The sequence below is a fragment of the Aegilops tauschii genome, chromosome 3 (assembly GCF_002575655.3).
Source record: "Aegilops tauschii subsp. strangulata cultivar AL8/78 chromosome 3, Aet v6.0, whole genome shotgun sequence".
Lineage (NCBI taxonomy): Eukaryota > Viridiplantae > Streptophyta > Magnoliopsida > Poales > Poaceae > Aegilops > Aegilops tauschii.
The window spans coordinates 135286605-135304402 of record NC_053037.3 but is presented as its reverse complement, the minus strand read 5'-3'; positions in this window follow the sequence as shown (position 1 = coordinate 135304402).

Genomic DNA, 17798 nt, shown 5'->3' with positions numbered 1-17798 from the left:
AAGAGATTGTCCAGTCTGTACATGAAGTGCGTCCAGTTTTCGCCGTGACCCTCTCTACTCTTTTGCACATGCTATGCGGGTGAAATGATGATACCATGCCAAGTTCCAACATTTTCAGAGTTCATTTGTAGTGATTTTCAATTTCACGGTCATTTGGCTCTCTAAACAAATCGGTAAATGACTGAAAAACAGGAAATGATGTCAAAACGTGTTGGAAATTGATGACGTCGCTTTGAATGCTGCATACTGAACGCAAAAATAGTCTGGAGTTCAAATAAGTTTAAAAAACATTGAAGTGCCCGTGTAACACATCAGTTCTCGTCTGAAACCCTGATACTCCGAAAGAGATTGTTCAGTTTGTACACGAAGTGCGTCCAGTTTTCGCCGTGACCCTCTCTACTCTTTTGCACATGCTATGCGGGTGAAATGATGACCCCATGCCAAGTTCCAACATTTTTAGAGTTCATTTTGTAGTGATTTTCAATTTCACGGTCATTTAGCTCTCTAAACATATCGGTAAATGACTGAAAAACAACAAATGATGTCAGAACTTGTTGGAAATTGATGACGTCGCTTTGAATGCTGCATACTGAATGCAAAAATAGTCTCCAGTTCAAATAAGTTTAAAAACATTGAAGTGCCCGTGTAATAGATGAGTTCTCGTCCGAAACCCTGATACTTTGAAAGAGATTGTCCAGTTTGTACACGAATTGCGTCCAGTTTTCGCCGTGACCCTCTCTACTCTTTTGCACATGCTATGCGGGTGAAATGATGATACCATGCCAAGTTCCAACATTTTCAGAGTTCATTTTGTAGTGATTTTCAATTTCACGGTCATTTGGCTCTCTAAACAAATCGGTAAATGACTGAAAAACAGCAATGATGTCAGAACATGTTGGAAATTGATGACGTCGCTTTGAATGTTGCATACTGAACACAAATATAGTCTGGAGTTCAAATAAGTTTAAAAAACATTGAAGTGCCCGTGTAACAGATGAGTTCTCGTCCGAAGCCTTGTTTATTATATCTAAGCATCTTTCCTGAAGACTCTGAGATTGAGAGAGATTGGTTGATATGGAGGTGGCTTGCAGAAGGTTTTATCCAGTGTGACAAAGAAAAAAGCAGGCTATTTGAGATCGGAGAGAGCTACTTCAATGAGCTCATGAATAGGAGCTTGATCCAGCCAGCGAAAACCAATGATGAAGGAGTGGTAGTAACTTGCCATATAGATGGTATGGTGCTTGACCTTATATCACTACAAGAAGTCTGTTAATATGTGACAGTCCTAAGCCGTCACAGATCAGCCAAAAACTGTCATGCGTGCCCATCCATGATGGATTTGAAATCCGTCATGTATATCGCGTCATAATTTGACAATCTACCTTCCATGACGGTTCTTGGTCGTCATAGATTTGCCTCAAGCCCGCCCAAGCCCAAACTAGCTTAAATAGTCTGGAGTTCAAATAAGTTTAAAGAACATTAAAGTGCCCGTGTAACAGATGAGTTCTCGTCCGAAACCCTGATACTCCGAAAGAGATTGTCTAGTTTGTACACGAAGTGCGTCCAGTTTTCGCCGTGACCCTCTCTACTCTTTTGCACATGCTATGCGGGTGAAATGATGATACCATGCCAAGTTCCAACATTTTCAGAGTTCATTTTGTAGTGATTTTCAATTTCACGGTCATTTAGCTCTCTAAACAAATCGGTAAATGACTGAAAAACAGCAAATGATGTCAGAACGTGTTGGAAATTGATGACGTCGCTTTGAATGCTGCATACTGAACGCAAAAATAGCATGGAGTTCAAATAAGTTTAAAAAACATTGAAGTGCCCATGTAACAGATGAGTTCTCGTCCGAAACCCTGATACTCCGAAAGAGATTGTCCAGTTTGTACACAAAGTGCGTCCAGTTTTCGCCGTGACCCTCTCTACTCTTTTGCACATGCTATGCGGGTGAAATGATGATACCATGCCAAGTTCCAACATTTTCAGAGTTCATTTGTAGTGATTTTCAATTTCACGGTCATTTGGCTCTCTAAACAAATCGGTAAATGACTGAAAAACAGGAAATGATGTCAAAACGTGTTGGAAATTGATGACGTCGCTTTGAATGCTGCATACTGAACGCAAAAATAGTCTGGAGTTCAAATAAGTTTAAAAAACATTGAAGTGCCCGTGTAACACATCAGTTCTCGTCTGAAACCCTGATACTCCGAAAGAGATTGTTCAGTTTGTACACGAAGTGCGTCCAGTTTTCGCTGTGACCCTCTCTACTCTTTTGCACATGCTATGCGGGTGAAATGATGACCCCATGCCAAGTTCCAACATTTTTAGAGTTCATTTTGTAGTGATTTTCAATTTCACGGTCATTTAGCTCTCTAAACATATCGGTAAATGACTGAAAAACAACAAATGATGTCAGAACTTGTTGGAAATTGATGACGTCGCTTTTAATGCTGCATACTGAATGCAAAAATAGTCTCCAGTTCAAATAAGTTTAAAAACATTGAAGTGCCCGTGTAACAGATGAGTTCTCGTCCGAAACCCGGATACTTTGAAAGAGATTATCCAGTTTGTACACGAATTGCGTCCAGTTTTCGCCGTGACCCTCTCTACTCTTTTGCACATGCTATGCGGGTGAAATGATGATACCATGCCAAGTTCCAACATTTTCAGAGTTCATTTTGTAGTGATTTTCAATTTCACGGTCATTTGGCTCTCTAAACAAATCGGTAAATGACTGAAAAACAGCAATGATGTCAGAACGTGTTGGAAATTGATGACGTCGCTTTGAATGTTGCATACTGAACACAAATATAGTCTGGAGTTCAAATAAGTTTAAAAAACATTGAAGTGCCCGTGTAACAGATGAGTTCTCGTCCGAAGCCTTGTTTATTATATCTAAGCATCTTTCCTGAAGACTCTGAGATTGAGAGAGATTGGTTGATATGGAGGTGGCTTGCAGAAGGTTTTATCCAGTGTGACAAAGAAAAAAGCAGGCTATTTGAGATCGGAGAGAGCTACTTCAATGAGCTCATGAATAGGAGCTTGATCCAGCCAGCGAAAACCAATGATGAAGGAGTGGTAGTAACTTGCCATATAGATGGTATGGTGCTTGACCTTATATCACTACAAGAAGTCTGTTAATATGTGACAGTCCTAAGCCGTCACAGATCAGCCAAAAACTGTCATGCGTGCCCATCCATGATGGATTTGAAATCCGTCATGTATATCGCGTCATAATTTGACAATCTACCTTCCATGACGGTTCTTGGTCGTCATAGATTTGCCTCAGGCCCGCCCAAGCCCAAACTAGCTTAAATAGTCTGGAGTTCAAATAAGTTTAAAGAACATTAAAGTGCCCGTGTAACAGATGAGTTCTCGTCCGAAACCCTGATACTCCGAAAGAGATTGTCTAGTTTGTACACGAAGTGCGTCCAGTTTTTGCCGTGACCCTCTCTACTCTTTTGCACATGCTATGCGGGTGAAATGATGATACCATGCCAAGTTCCAACATTTTCAGAGTTCATTTTGTAGTGATTTTCAATTTCACGGTCATTTGGCTCTCTAAACAAATCGGTAAATGACTGAAAAACAGGAAATGATGTCAGAACATGTTGGAAATTGATGACGTCGCTTTGAATGCTGCATACTGAACGCAAAAATAGTCTGGAGTTCAAATAAGTTTAAAAAACGTTGAAGTGCCTGTGTAACAGATGAGTTCTCGTCCGAAACCCTCATACTCCGAAAGAGATTGTCCAGTTTGTACATGAAGTGCGTCCAGTTTTTGCCGTGACCCTCTCTACTCTTTTGCACATGCTATGCGGGTGAAATCATGATGCCATGCCAAGTTCCAACATTTTCAGAGTTCATTTTGTAGTGATTTTCAATTTCACGGTCATTTGGCTCTCTAAACAAATCGGTAAATGACTGAAAAACAGCAAATGATGTCAGAACGTGTTGGAAATTGATGACGTCGCATTGAATGTTGCATATTGAACGCAAAAATAGTCTGGAGTTCAAATAAGTTTAAAAAACATTCAAGTGCCTGTGTAACAGATGAGTTCTTGTCCGAAGCCTTGTTTATTATATCTAAGCATCTTTCCTGAAGACTCTGAGATTGAGAGAGATCGGTTGATATGGAGGTGGCTTGCAGAAGGTTTTATCCAGTGTGACAAAGAAAAAAGCAGGCTAATTGAGATCGGAGAGAGCTACTTCAATGAGCTCATGAATAGGAGCTTGATCCAGCGAGCGAAAACCAATGATGAAGGAGTGGTAGTAACTTGCCATATACATGATATGGTGCTTGACCTTATATCACTACAAGAAATCTGTTAATACGTGATAGTCCTAAGCCGTCACAGATCAGCCAAAAACTGTCATGCGTGCCCATCCATGATGGATTTGAAATCCGTCATGTATATCGCGTCATAATTTGACAATCTACCTTCCATGACGGTTCTTTGCCGTCATGGATTTGCCTCAGGCCCGGCCAAGCCCAAACTAGCTTAAATAGTTTGGAGTTCAAATAAGTTTAAAAAACATTGAAGTGCCCGTGTAACAGATGAGTTCTTGTCCGAAACCCTGATACTCCGAAAGAGACTGTCCTGTTTGTACAAGAAGTGCGTCCAGTTTTCGTCGTGACCCTCTCTACTCTTTTGCACATGCTATGCGGGTGAAATGATGATACCATGCCAAGTTCCAACATTTTCAGAGTTCATTTTGTAGTGATTTTCAATTTCACGGTCATTTAGCTCTCTAAACAAATCGGTAAATGACTGAAAAACAGCAAATGATGTCAGAACGTGTTGGAAATTGATGACGTCGCTTTGAATGCTGCATACTGAACGCAAAAATAGCATGGAGTTCAAATAAGTTTAAAAAACATTGAAGTGCCCATGTAACAGATGAGTTCTCGTCCGAAACCCTGATACTCCGAAAGAGATTGTCCAGTTTGTACACGAAGTGCGTCCAGTTTTCGCCGTGACCCTCTCTACTCTTTTGCACATGCTATGCGGGTGAAATGATGATACCATGCCAAGTTCCAACATTTTCAGAGTTCATTTGTAGTGATTTTCAATTTCACGGTCATTTGGCTCTCTAAACAAATCGGTAAATGACTGAAAAACAGGAAATGATGTCAAAACGTGTTGGAAATTGATGACGTCGCTTTGAATGCTGCATACTGAACGCAAAAATAGTCTGGAGTTCAAATAAGTTTAAAAAACATTGAAGTGCCCGTGTAACACATCAGTTCTCGTCTGAAACCCTGATACTCCGAAAGAGATTGTTCAGTTTGTACACGAAGTGCGTCCAGTTTTCGCCGTGACCCTCTCTACTCTTTTGCACATGCTATGCGGGTGAAATGATGACCCCATGCCAAGTTCCAACATTTTTAGAGTTCATTTTGTAGTGATTTTCAATTTCACGGTCATTTAGCTCTCTAAACATATCGGTAAATGACTGAAAAACAACAAATGATGTCAGAACTTGTTGGAAATTGATGACGTCGCTTTGAATGCTGCATACTGAATGTAAAAATAGTCTCCAGTTCAAATAAGTTTAAAAACATTGAAGTGCCCGTGTAACAGATGAGTTCTCGTCCGAAACCCTGATACTTTGAAAGAGATTGTCCAGTTTGTACACGAATTGCGTCCAGTTTTCGCCGTGACCCTCTCTACTCTTTTGCACATGCTATGCAGGTGAAATGATGATACCATGCCAAGTTCCAACATTTTCAGAGTTCATTTTGTAGTGATTTTCAATTTCACGGTCATTTGGCTCTCTAAACAAATCGGTAAATGACTGAAAAACAGCAATGATGTTAGAACGTGTTGGAAATTGATGACGTCGCTTTGAATGTTGCATACTGAACACAAATATAGTCTGGAGTTCAAATAAGTTTAAAAAACATTGAAGTGCCCGTGTAACAGATGAGTTCTCGTCCGAAGCCTTGTTTATTATATCTAAGCATCTTTCCTGAAGACTCTGAGATTGAGAGAGATTGGTTGATATGGAGGTGGCTTGCAGAAGGTTTTATCCAGTGTGACAAAGAAAAAAGCAGGCTATTTGAGATCGGAGAGAGCTACTTCAATGAGCTCATGAATAGGAGCTTGATCCAGCCAGCGAAAACCAATGATGAAGGAGTGGTAGTAACTTGCCATATAGATGGTGTGGTGCTTGACCTTATATCACTACAAGAAATCTGTTAATACGTGACAGTCCTAAGCCGTCACAGATCAGCCAAAAACTGTCATGCGTGCCCATCCATGATGGATTTGAAATCTGTCATGTATATCGCGTCATAATTTCACAATCTACCTTCCATGACGGTTCTTGGCCGTCATGATTTGCCTCAGGCTCGGCCAAGCCCAAACAAGCTTAAATAGTCTGGAGTTCAAATAAGTTTAAAAAACATTGAAGTGCCCGTCTAACAGATGAGTTCTCGTCCGAAACCTTGATACTCCGAAGGAGATTGTCCAGTTTGTACACGAAGTGCGTCCAGTTTTCGCCGTGACCCTCTCTACTATTTTGCACATGCTATGCGGGTGAAATGATGATACCATGCCAAGTTCCAACATTTTTAGAGTTCATTTTGTAGTGATTTTCAATTTCACGGTCATTTAGCTCTCTAAACAAATCGGTAAATGGCTGAAAAACAGCAAATGATGTCAGAACGTGTTGGAAATTGATGACGTCGCTTTGAATGCTGCATACTGAACGCAAAAATAGTCTGGAGTTCAAATAAGTTTAAAAACATTGAAGTGCCCGTGTAACAGATGAGTTCTCGTCCGAAACCCTCATACTCCGAAAGAGATTGTCCAGTTTGTACACGAAGTGGGTCCAGTTTTTGCCCTGGCCCTCTCTACTCTTTTGCGCATGCTATGCGGGTGAAATGATGATACCATGCCAAGTTCCAACATTTTCAGAGTTCATTTTGTAGTGATTTTCAATTTCACGGTCATTTAGCTCTCTAAACAAATCAGTAAATGATTGAAAAACAGCAAATGATGTCAGAACGTGTTGGAAATTGATGGTGTCGCTTTGAATACTACATACTGAACGCAAAAATAGTCTAGAGTTCAAATAAGTTTAAAAAACATTGAAGTGCCCGTGTAACAGATGAGTTCTCGTCCGAAGCCCTGATACTCCGAAAGAGATTGTCTAGTTTGTACACGAAGTGCGTCCAGTTTTTGCCGTGACCCTCTCTACTCTTTTGCACATGCTATGCGGGTGAAATGATGATACCATGCCAAGTTCCAACATTTTCAGAGTTCATTTGTAGTGATTTTCAATTTCACGGTCATTTAGTTCTCTAAACAAATCGGTAAATGACTGAAAAACAGCAAATGATGTCAGAACGTGTTGAAATTGATGACGTCGCTTTGAATGCATCATACTGAACGCAAAAATATTCTGGAGTTCAAATAAGTTTAAAAAACATTGATTATCACAAAAATACATTGATTATCAATGATCTTTTTGTGTACAATCTGAATTCTCAATATGAGTCCTCAACGGTTTAGAAACCGGTGAAGACTCATATTGTGACCACAATTCTACACATAGAGTTCAATGAAGACCAAGTGCTTGTGATAGTTTGAGAAGTAACATATTTAAGGTGGTAAAAATCTTGCTAGGGGAGCGAGGTGGGACTAAAAACAGCCTGCCACAACCTCTTTACTACCGGTTCATGCCACGAACCGGTACTAAAGGGGCTGGCCGGGCCCCAGCCTCTTTAGTACCGGTTCGTGGCATGAACCGGTACTAAAGGTTCGCACTGAACCGTTACTAAAGATCTCCTCCGGCCTAGCCGTTTGAACCGGCACTAATGGACACATTAGTGTCGGCTCAAATGCAAACCGGGACTAATGTGATTCACATTTGACCCTTTTTCTACTAGTGCGCCGCTCGGATCCGCGGTGTATCCCCGCCACGCGGAAGCGCACGTGCTGGGCTACGTCTCCGGCGAGCACGCGGTCCGCGATCAGCCACGCCGGCCCGAACGACAGGCTCGCCCAGTCCCTCCTACAGCCACATGCAAGCGAATGCATTGCAGCACCGATCGAGTCAGGCTGGCACAGCAAAAAAGACTTTCGGATAGAGAACGCAACGGAAGGCAGAAGGAGATCTTACCAGTCAGATTCACCGTCGGGGACATGCACCGTCGACTCTGTCGCGGCGCACGAACCATCACCGACGCAGGCGCGCTTCGCGCGTCGGCGGCGAGGCCCGTTCGACGATGGCGATGCCATATGTCTGGTTGGATCGCCGCACCAGGACTGGTATGGAAATGTGGGATTGAGATGAGTATATATTGAGCGATAAAGTTTGAACGTTTTGGCAATGGATAGATGGAAACAAATCGCTCAAATCACGGTAGCTGAACAGGATTACCGTTACCAACGCCAAACACGAAGAGAGCTGACATGGACCTCTGATGGGCTGCAAAAGCCCGTAAACTGAAATGGATGGGTTGACCTTATCTTTCGCAACAGTGCGCAACGCACACCCCGAGCGACAACTGGGGCTGGCCTATACAAGGTCAAGCGCCTAATTGTTTTTAGCATTTTGGCCGGTTCTGGGAAGCTTCTAGAAGCCTTCCACCCGTTTTCTGTTCTTTTTATGTTTTTCTCTCTTTTTTCTTTTTTTACCTTTTCATTTTATTTTATATTTAATTTTTACTTTTTATTTTATTTTTCATTGTAAATTTTCATATATTTTTTTCAAATTCGTGAACTTTTAAAAAGTCAAAAATATATATATAATTCACAAATTTATTTTTATTTTTTGCGAACATTTTCTAATTGATGATTTTTTCAAATTCTTGAATAGTTTCTTTTCAATAAAAATTGAACATTTCAAATTCATGAATAATTTTTCAGTTTCATGATTTTTTTGCAAATTCTAGATTTTTTTAGATCCACAACTTTTTTGCAAAATTTCATGAACAATCGTCATTTCTTCATATGAACTCAGAATTTAAAGTTCTTGGGCTCATTGGATTCGTATGAACGACGCCGATCCATTTCTAGTTTTAGCTCTTAATTTGGAGCACTTTGGAAAAATAATTTTTTTTCCACCTCCGAAATGGCCAAGTCTGGGCCCTGGATGTCCACTGTTTGAACTTATTTCATCATGCTAAGTGCTTGGGAAGTCCATATCACCTACAAGACACACAAAGACTAAGAAAACTAATAAAAAACAACTAAGAATAAATATTATGCAATGCTCATGGTGAAAAGGACAAAAAATGGAAATCATGCGTATGGACATCTAATTGGCTCAATGGAACATGCTATGACTCGATATACAGAGATAATGTGCCAGAAATGAGCTCTAAAGATGCATAAAATATGGGGCCATCAGATACCCTCGGTGCCTATATAAACCAGGGGGTTAGTCCGTAGAGACACAACTACAATCACCTCCATTAGGGTTTAGTACACAACATACAATCTCAAGGTAGATCAACTTGTACTCGATACTTCATCATCAATATAATCAAGCAGGACGTGGGTTTTACCTCTTCGAGTCCGAACCTAGGTAAAACATCGTGCCCTTTGTCTCCTATTCACCATCGATCCTAGATCCACAGCTCGGGACCCCCTACCCGAGATCCGCCAATTTCAGTACCGACAAATAGTAATTTCTTCACCCTCCGTATCGCTATGTTCTTGAGGGAGATACCTCTAGTGAAAGCTATGGCCCTCGGGTACATTTAAATCATATTACTAAAACCCTAAATATTTTGCTGCAATTTATTCACTTTTATTTTACTTTGCAATTTATATATCTCCTACTATCAGTTTAATCCTTGCAATTAATGAGTGCAAGGGGATTGACAACCCTCCTGCCCGCGTTGGATGCAAGTATTCGCTCTTGTGTGTGTAGGTACTGCTAAAGGTCGTTTGTGTGATCTCCTATTGGTTCGATAAACCTCGGTTCTTTACTAAGGAAAATACTTTCTGATACTTTATTACTTCACCCTTTCTCTTTAGGGAAATCCCAACGCATTTAACAAGTGTAGCCAACATCACCGATGGCTTCCCGGAGAGCTGACAGACGAGCTGGCCGCGGCAGTCTCCGGTTGCGCAGGATCCACGGCCATTCGCGTCGAAGGCGCACCCCATCCACAACCAAATCTTAAGGGTAGAATCGTATACATAGCTTTGTAAGACACTCAAGGGTAGAACAAATCAACCATATACATAGCTTAACTAATACTCCCTCCGTCCCAAAATAAGTGTCTCAACTTTATACTAACTCTAGTACAAATTTGTACTAAGCTCAAGACACTTATTTTGAGACCGAGGGAGTATAACTTGACATATTGAACAAATATATTGTGGTGAAGGTTGGGGACCTATGCTCCCCCCCAATAATATAATATAAGGTGGGGGAGCGGACCAAGCCCCGATAATTCATATTCATTCATTTTTTTAACAAAGAAAGGCACATGAAGTGACACAATTTCATTCAGCTCAATAGCACCGTACAACATGAATTACAAAGCCCTGAAAATTGAAATTGGAGAGAAGAGAAACGATAGGGTGTCTCATGTTCATGTGAGCTGAAGCAAAGCAACTAATCTCAGGTTCTAAAACCGATCTAAGAACCTGGTGAGCAACAATATGAGCAATCCCATTGATTTCTCTAGATATGTGGAATACTTGAGAACTGAGATCTCTAGAGAAGAAGAAGAAATCAGCCAAAGTTTTCCTGATAGTCCAAGGGGTGGAGGCTTCGGAAATAGTCATGTTCGCTGCAACCAAATTCAAATATAAGCAATCTATGAGAAAAGTGGGTAGAGCAATCTGGAGACATTGCGTGACTTGTGCAGCAAAAAGGAGGGCAAGTGCTACTGCTTGAAGGGGTGAATTGGTGATTACTGTGGAGGCTTGAGTCTGCACATTTACTTCAATTTGGTCCTAAAAAACAGAGAAAAACACCAACACCAGTACCTGCAGCTCCTTGAGGTAGACCTGAAATATTTTACATCTGAAAGCCGCATTAGAATAAACTTTAGGCCCTGTAACAAAAAGATCATATTTGGCAGTGTGTCCCTGCATAGGAAATTGATTGCATGGTACCAAAGAATGAGCTTGATGCCGAATCTGATTCTGATCCAAGTTTTTATTAGTATCGCATTGTTCATTAGATAAAGCCCTAGCAACAATATTAACATGATGAGGCAGAGGTTTTTTTCTATCAAAAAGACAGTCATTCCTTGCTTTCCAAATGCATCACATAAAGTTAAAAAAGTTAGAAATGGAGGCATGGGGATGATTCATATTAAGCAAAGCAAGAATAATATGGTGCATATTAGAGTGATCATGAACTAGAACATCAGAATTAATATACCAAGGATAATCAAACCAAGCGACCCTAGCAAAATCACATAGAAAGAAAAGATGAATCTCATTTTCTTGATGGCCACATCACAGTAGAATTGAGAGATATTAGTAGAAAAACAACAAACTCTCAAACATGTGGGAAGAGCTTTTCGAAGAAGCCTCCAAGCGAAAGTTTGCACCCGGGGAACGATGAGCTTTTTCTTCCAAACCATTCTTAGAAGACTTTTGACCTATAGTGAAACCTGATAATGACCATTTCTTGGATTGTTGTGAATATCCTGCAAACACAATTTATAAGTCGATTTGGAAGTACAAAATCCATTAGGAGTTAGATCCCAACAAAGAATGTCAAGGAAGTTATCATGAATAATAGTTGTTTGAGTAATAGTAGAGGCCAAGGGCTTTTGAAAGAGATGGTGAATTAGAGCGTTGTTCCAAACTTTCTGGCCTGGGACAAAAGATCTTTAACCAAAGCAGGGTAATTGAATCCAGGAGGTTGAATAATGAGTTGTGCATGAACAGAAACCCAGGAAGTACACCAAGGAGTACCCCAAAGAGAAATATTTCCTTGGGTAATTTGCTAAACAAAATGGGCTTTTAATTTGGGAAGTATTTTAAGAATAGAGGACCAAAAGGCTGATTTTGGAGTGTTGGGAGTGGCAATCCAAATAGAAGAATCCTAATAGTATTTGGATTTAAGCACAAGATATAACTAAGAATTGGGGGCTTTAGCAAGTCTCCAGGCAGCATCAAGAATAAGTCCTTTGTTAACGGCTTGCAAATTTCTTATACCTAACCCTCCTTGTTTGGAGTTGCATATATCCTTCCAAGCTCTGAGGTAAAGGCTCCTATTCAGTTGTTTTCTCTAATTCATGTCCACCAAAAATTCATAATAATAGCAGTGAGTTTAGCAATGAACTTTTTGGTGAATAAAATGGTAGCCATATAATAACAGGACTGGCAGGAAAAACAGATCTGATGAGCTCAAGTCTAGCTACATGAAAGAGCGTATTAGCCTTATAAGCCGAAAGTTTATTCATAAATTTATCAAGCACAAAATTATAAGCTACAACTCTACTCTTAGCAGGGAGAATGGGAGGGTGTCCCAAATGAGTGAAGTTACTATCCATGATAGAAACGGGAAAGAATGACAGATTTAGTCCAATTTGGAATTTGACATGAAAGAGCACAAAAATGATGAATAATTTGAGCCATAGAACTAGCTTCCTGAACAGTGGCTTTCCCAAAAACAAGGAGTATGCAAATTGAAGAAAATGAATAGGAGGCCAATTTCGTCCAAGTAAAATTCCCTTAAGATGGTTAGCTGACAAAGCATCGTCGAGAGCCAGAGACAATTCATTGGTAGCAAGAAAAAACAGGTAAGGAGACAAAGGACAACCTTGACAAATCCCTCTTGTGTCTTTTAAATTCATGAGAAGGCTGAGAATCAAAGAGTTTTCCAATGTGTGATCTTCCTGATGCAGAGGGAGCATTTGAATTTGATTAATTTTGCTTTCCAACTCCTGCATTTATTCCTAAATAGGCCTTTTCATTTTGCACCACCTTTTCAAAGATCCTGCAAGGGAAGATGTTTTTGCCAAAAAAGAAGAAGTTCCAACATTACTCCATGCCGATTTAGCAAAAGCACTGAAATCTTCCTCAAGCAGCCACTAGTTTTGAAATTTGAAAATTTGTTTAGGCTTAGAGAAATTATCATCAGTGGATATGAGAATTGGAGCATGATCATTCATCATGGTTGACAGAGTTGCTATCCCGAATTCCCTATTTGTCATTTATTGCCGAAAACTATCAGCGCTTAGCGCAGGGACTGAGTGATGCATTTGAGCTGGCCCATTTCTGTAGATAGCGTGGGAACTATCCCATCTAGTTTTGGGAACCTTCTAGAAGGTTCCTAAAATGGTTTTTCGTTCTTTTTCGGGTTTTCGTTTGGTTTTCGTCTTTTCTCTTGTTTTTTCTTGTTTTTTGTTTCTTTCTCTTCTTTCTTTCTTTCTTTTTCTTTTCTATTTATTTTACATTTTTTTTGTTTCTTTCTGATTTAAAAAAATGTTTATGCTTTCTAAAATGTTTGGAATTTTTCAAAAAAATTAAAAATATTCGGGATTTTCAAGATGATCGTGTTTTTTTAAAAATTATTCATGACTTCGAAAAATGTTCATAAATTTAAAAAATATTCGTATTTATAAAAATTTGATAAAAATAAAATTGTCATGTTTTCAAAGTTTGTTCGTAAATTCAAAAAAAGTTTGTTTTTCTATAAAGCTATTCAGAATATTGGAAAATGTTCCTTCTTTCAGTTTTGCGCATAAAGTAAAAAAATGTGTTCGCCTATATGAAAAATGTTCGAGAATTTCAACCAAATGTTCGTGCTTTTGATTTTTCTTCTCAGAATTTAGAAACATGTTCCCATTATCTAATTTTTTTCTCAAAATAAAAAAAAAAGATCGGGATTTTCAAAATTAGTTTTTGTTAAAAATGTTCAGGCTTTTCAAAAAATGAAATTTCAAAATTTGTTCGAGTTGTTCAATAAATTGTTGGATTTTCAAACATTCACTTTTTAAATTTTGTTCACAATTTCCAAGGAATATTCGAAAAAAATTATAAAACTGTTCTTAACCGTACACACTCCTCTTTGGCCACCAACTCTTGTCATCTTGATCTTTCAAAAAAAACTCTTGTCGGCTATACAGGTTAGCTACTCTCCTTAATTAGTTACAAGCCTGGAGATCGAAACCCGTCGGGGGGGGGGGGGGGGGGGGGGCAAATTCACTGTTTTGGCCCTTTAAGCGAAGATTAGCATGATCTGATCTTACTTCGTAATTATTTCATGATATGACATTTTTTGATTATGCCAACATCTATAGCGTTTTGGTTGCACGGAAGACGGCACTATTCCTGGCGTTTTCTTTGACCCACACTCGTCCAGTCCACACTGACGTGGCAATCCGAAAACGGCATGATGCTTCGCCATCGGCGTTGGTGTTGGCATTTTGGTGAAAGGCCATGGGCATTGGCGCTGCTCCCGCCACTTAAGTGCATTCTTTAGTTATCACAATGGCCGTAGTGCACGGAAATTCGCAGGGGCGCATAAGTGCGAGAGCATTTACCTGCTAAGCCTTGTCGTCCGCTCCATTTGCCTCGTGATTTTTTAAGTAGTTGAATCGCGCATGAGGGCACAGTAAAAAGAAAATCCGTTAAAAAGCTTTAAGTTTGAACGATGAAACTTACGCTGCGTTTGGACGTTTGCATTCGGGCCTAGTATTGGGTATTGGCATTTGTGTGGGCTGAATATCCCGAATACCACCGTTTGGTTGTTCTTGGCATTCAGCTATGGCATTCGGGCTCGATATCGAGCGACCCGTCTCAAAGGCAAAAGGCTCCTCGCCCAATTCAGAGCCTATGTGCTCGACATCGCTGAGTATTCGGGATAGCGCGTACCTGTTCGCGACCAAAAGGACCGTCATTCCTCCAATCCCCGCTAGAGACAGGAGGTCTCGCCCGCCGTGCACGGCGGCGACGGCCGACGCAGGTAGGCCATCCCGTCGTCCTCTTGTAGAGCGGCCATCGCCACCCCCCCCCCATCCCCGCCTCGCCACACTTCCTTTTCCTTTTGTCCCGCCCCATTCTCATCTCTCTTCTGTGCATCCTGGGCGGGGGATCCTGTTCACGCGATGGCGATCCTGCAGCTGCTCGCCGGCTGCTCGGGCCGTGTCCCGACCCTCGACCGCCGGCTACCCCAGTCCTGTTTCGGACCTCGACCGCCCACTACCCGGACACCTCCGTTGCGCCGCCGCTTTTCAGGTGCTGCAAGGACGGCACCTCGCTCGAAGTCTTCTTCCTGGACTGGGGCTGCCCGGAGGTCAACATTCGCCCCTCAGGGCCGCTCATGAAGGAGGTAGCGGTCCCTCTCAGTTTCTCTTTGGTGACCTTCACCCCGATTTGACCATCCAAACATCATTTGGCATTCAGTCTCAATGTCAAGTCTGTTTCGAATACCTAAACATCCAAACAAAAATATCGGCATTCAATCTCAATACCAATATCCTGTGATATTGATATTCAAACCAATGCAATGCCAAGCTTTGAATGCAAACATCCAAACATATTACGGTTTTTGCATATAAAAATGCAAAGTTTTAACAAGTTTCAGGGATATAATTTTAAGAATTTTTTCTGTTGGTCGTAGGCACATAATAATTGATTTTTATCGGTCGCTCGTACTAAGTTTCAACAGAATATTTAAAAGTCATCAAAACATATTCAAAATGGATCTTATTTCAAAGCACTGGTCACGATAAACACGAATATGAAATCAGAACTTAATTTAATTTTTTCACTTTAAAGATATAGAACTTTAAAAATCAAAAGCCAAAATAAAAACTGGCACCATAAACCTGAGTGCCCCCGCACTTGCATGAAATCCTTGTCGCAGTACTGTATGCTAGCTAGCTAGCGAATCGAAGGATCGGCTGAAAACCTGTGCAGTAAATTAGCTTAAGCTAGTGTCGTACTCCATGCATGTATGGCCCATACTTTGCGTCTATGCTCACCACTGTTCACTGGAGTGAGAAAAGAATACATCGTACCACACCATACAATAATAACGGTGTATATTTAACCGAGAGCTAACTTGGGCACATTTTCTATTTAGTTTTTGCATATTGTCATATCTCCGTTTGAATGCCACATCTGCTATTTTGGTTGCTTTAAAATTCATTTCTTGGAACAATAACTTCTTTTGTTATGCTCATTATCTGCAAAAATTAGTGATTGAGAGCTAACTTGGCATAATAGCCTAACTCCACATTGGTCCATTGACACCATATATATCATGTATGCTATAACAATTATCCATGTCAATTTTGATGCAGAAATATGATCATATGCACTGGGAACATGGCCTTATTTGTAGAAATAACTTTCATCTACATATTTATTTATTTCAAAAATATTCTCTTTTTGTAAGAAAGGATTTCTCTGTGTGGATTTGTAGAGATCTTCGGTTGACCGTGCACTATGCTGCATTTGATGCTCAGCTATATTTGTAAAATATCTCTCTTTTCAACGTGAACTGTAAGAGCATCTCCAGCCGTTGGCCCCTCAGGACGCATAAAAATCGCCCCTGGGGGCGAGCCGGCGATACAATCGGCGCTGGGGGCGGTTTTGCGCCTAGTCGTCGCCCTCAGGCGCCGATGTTGGCCCACTTTTCAGCCCCCTTTCGGCGAATAAAGGGCCCATATGGGCGAGAATAGGCCCATATTCGGCGTGGTTCGCCGTGGCTCGGCGTTCAATTATCAACATAAATATTTTTTATCACATATTTCATCACAGAAAAATCAAGTACTTCAACAAAATAGTACAACAACAAATAGTTCAATACAAATTATATAGTTCAACAAATAAAAACTCATATTTCATCACACGTCGCGCCCGTCGTCGCCCTTGAGCCTCCATAGGTGCTCTATCAAATCCTGCTGCAGTTGATGATGCACCTGTGGGTCTCGGATCTCCTGACGCATACTGAGGTAGGCAGTCCAGGTTGCCGATAGCTGGTAATCAACTTCGGCTAGAGGACCCTGCCTGTAGTATGGTTCAGTGTCAAACACTAGGTCTTCTTGCTCGCTCTCGATGATCATGTTGTGCAAGATGACACAGCAAGTCATAATCTCCCACATTTGATCTTTCGACCAGGTCTGAGCGGGGTACCGAACAACAGCAAATCGAGATTGGAGCACACCAAATGCCCGCTCGACATCCTTCCTGCAAGCCTCCTGGATCTTCGCAAACCAGGCGTTCTTGCCTCCTGGCACAGGGTTTGAGATCGTCTTCAAAAATGTCGACCATCTCGGATAGATGCCATCAGCTAGATAGTACCCCTTGTTGTAGTGCCGCCCATTGATCTCGAAGTTCACCGGAGGAGAATGACCTTCAACAAGCTTGACAAAGACAGGAGAGCACTGCAGCATGTTGATGTCATTGTGAGTTCCTGGCATACCAAAGGAGGAGTGCCAAATCCAGAGGTCCTGTGTGGCCACCGCCTCAAGTACCATACTGCAACCGCCTTTGGCGCCTTTGTACATCCCCTCCCAAGAAACTGGGCAATTCTTCCATTTCCAATGCATGCAGTCGATACTTCCAAGCATCCCAGGAAATCCTCTTGCTGCATTCTGTGCTAGGATCCGAGCAGTGTCTTCCGCATTGGGTGTTCTCAAGTATTGCGGTCCAAACACTACCACCACTGCCCGACAGAACTTGTAGAAACACTCTATGCTGGTGGACTCGGCCATGCGCCCATAGTCGAGTGAATCACCGGGAGCTCCGTATGCAAGCATCCTCATCGCTGTCGTGCACTTCTGGATCGAGGTGAATCCAAGTTTGCCGGTGCAATCCATCTTGCACTTGAAGTAGTTGTCGAACTCTCGG